General features: G+C 46.9%; 1 pseudogene; it reads right to left on the reverse strand.

Annotated features, from left to right (window-relative positions):
• Gm3226 (predicted gene 3226) lies at positions 1 to 1,556 on the reverse strand (annotated as a pseudogene).

Below are 2,759 nucleotides of genomic sequence, written 5' to 3' on the forward strand. Positions count from 1 at the left end.
TTTTCTTAAAGCTTTTACTTTGAGACATCATGGAAAACTTAAGAGGTACAACATGGAGAAGACATGATCACAGAATGGAAACAGCACAGAAGCATCAGTGCCTGCAACTAATACTGGAGCAGTTTGACGACACAGGGGCTCAAGGAATGGACTTAGTACTCCTCTCCTTCTTCCTCCCCCTCGCCTTCCACAGAATCCACACCAAGCTCCTCATAATCCTTCTCTAGGGCAGCCATGTCCTCTCGGGCCTCAGAGAACTCACCCTCCTCCATGCCCTCACCCACATACCAGTGCACAAAGGCACGCTTGGCATACATCAGATCAAACTTGTGATCTAGGCGAGCCCAGGCCTCAGCAATGGCTGTGGTGTTGCTCAGCATGCACACAGCTCTCTGCACCTTGGCCAGGTCACCACCGGGTACCACAGTGGGAGGCTGGTAGTTAATGCCAACCTTGAAGCCAGTGGGGCACCAGTCTACAAACTGGATGCTGCGCTTGGTCTTGATGGTGGCAATGGCAGCATTGACATCTTTGGGAACCACATCACCACGGTACAGCAGGCAGCAAGCCATGTATTTACCATGGCGAGGGTCACATTTCACCATCTGGTTGGCTGGCTCAAAGCAGGCATTGGTGATCTCTGCTACAGAAAGCTGCTCATGGTAGGCTTTCTCAGCAGAGATGACAGGGGCATAAGTGGCCAGAGGGAAGTGGATGCGAGGATAGGGTACCAGGTTGGTCTGGAATTCTGTCAGATCAACATTCAGGGCCCCATCAAATCTGAGGGAAGCAGTGATGGAAGACACAATCCGGCTAATAAGGCGGTTAAGGTTGGTGTAGGTTGGGCGCTCAATGTCGAGGTTTCTACGACAGATGTCATAGATGGCCTCATTGTCTACCATGAAGGCACAATCAGAGTGCTCCAGGGTGGTGTGGGTGGTGAGGATGGAATTGTAGGGCTCAACCACAGCAGTGGAAACCTGGGGGGCTGGGTAAATGGAGAACTCCAGCTTGGACTTCTTTCCGTAATCCACAGAGAGCCGCTCCATCAGCAGGGAGGTGAAGCCAGAGCCAGTTCCCCCGCCAAAGCTGTGGAAAACCAAGAAGCCCTGGAGACCTGTGCACTGGTCAGCCAGCTTGCGAATCCTGTCCAGGACAAGGTCAATGATCTCCTTGCCAATGGTGTAGTGGCCACGGGCATAGTTATTGGCAGCATCCTCCTTGCCTGTGATGAGCTGCTCAGGGTGGAAGAGCTGGCGGTAGGTGCCAGTGCGAACTTCATCGATGACCGTGGGTCTACAAACACTGCCCGGGGCACATGCTTGCCAGCTCCTGTCTCACTGAAGAAGGTGTTGAAGGAGTCATCTCCTCCCCCAATGGTCTTGTCACTTGGCATCTGGCCATCAGGTTGGATGCCATGTTCCAGGCAGTAGAGCTCCCAGCAGGCATTGCCGATCTGGACACCAGCCTGGCCAACGTGGATGGAGATGCACTCACGCATGACAGCAACGGGTTAGAAGGCGAGGGTGAGAGATAGAAGCAGACACCGGGTCTCGGTTACCGTTCCCGACAACTAAGAGTCGAGGTAAGTAACACAATGAGTATGTATAGTATTTTTACAACTAAAGCAAAATCACAAACTTAGAAAGCAGTCATGATAGATATGACTAAGTCTCTGAGTAATGAAAAGAAAATGAGACAATCATTCATTATGCTCTTTGAAAACACACATTAGAAAACTAAACCACACAGATGTTGCAAATAATAATGCAAACATCTTTATTCATTTAGTCTTTCCCAGAAGTGAGATTCTAAAGAGAAATGTTTTCCAGATTTCCATTAGTTGACATTCCCTACTTGAGTCGTCCATACAGGGTGGTTTATTGTTCATCAGTATCCCTACACATCCATGCATAGAGAGACACACACTGATAATCATGTGGTCACACTTACAGAGTTCCTTGTCTCCTTTTCATTGTTTTCTATAGGCTTAATATATTTTTAGCCATTTTATTCCTTTTCTGTTATTAGAACTTCAATTCAACCTTAATTCATAATTAAAAAGTTTTTTAAAATTCTATACTTTGTAGTCTGGACTTTTAAAATTAGCATACATGAAGGTACAGAGTATCATTACAGCATTTTTGAAAGGTCTGTGAAATTATCTCATGGATAATTGTAAGGGGGTTGGTGGATACTGATTCTGAGGTCCTGTTCCCCTATTGGTACTTGATTTGTCAATAAAGAAGGTCAAGAGCCAACTGCTGGGTGAAAGGTACAGGCAGGATTTCCAGGTCCCAGGAGGAGGAAGGACCCAGTGAAGGAGAGGCTTTTTTTGCCATGCCTTGGAGGAAAAGGGAAGTAGCAACCATGTAAGGTCTCAGGGAGAGCTAGGGTCTGTGGCCTCCACTATGGGCTTGTGGACAAGGATGTGCAGGAAAGATGGAGATAAATAACTGGTCTGAAGTCCTCTCTTTGTTGGGTCTTTGTGTGGTTTAGGTATGAACATAATTGTGGCTTCATAGAACTAACTGGGTAGTGTTCCTTCTGTTTCTATTTGGTGTAATAGTTTGTAGAGTACTGGTATTAGGTCTTCTTTGAAGATCTGATAGAATTCTACACTAAACCCATCTGGTCCTGGGCTTTGTGGTCATTTGATCTTTGACAAAGGAGCTGAAACCATCCAGTGGGAAAAAAGACAGCATTTTCAACAAATGGTGTTGGCTCAACTGGAGGTCAGCATGTAGAAGAATGCAAAC

The sequence above is a fragment of the Mus musculus genome, chromosome 13 (assembly GCF_000001635.26).
Source record: "Mus musculus strain C57BL/6J chromosome 13, GRCm38.p6 C57BL/6J".
NCBI lineage: Eukaryota > Metazoa > Chordata > Mammalia > Rodentia > Muridae > Mus > Mus musculus.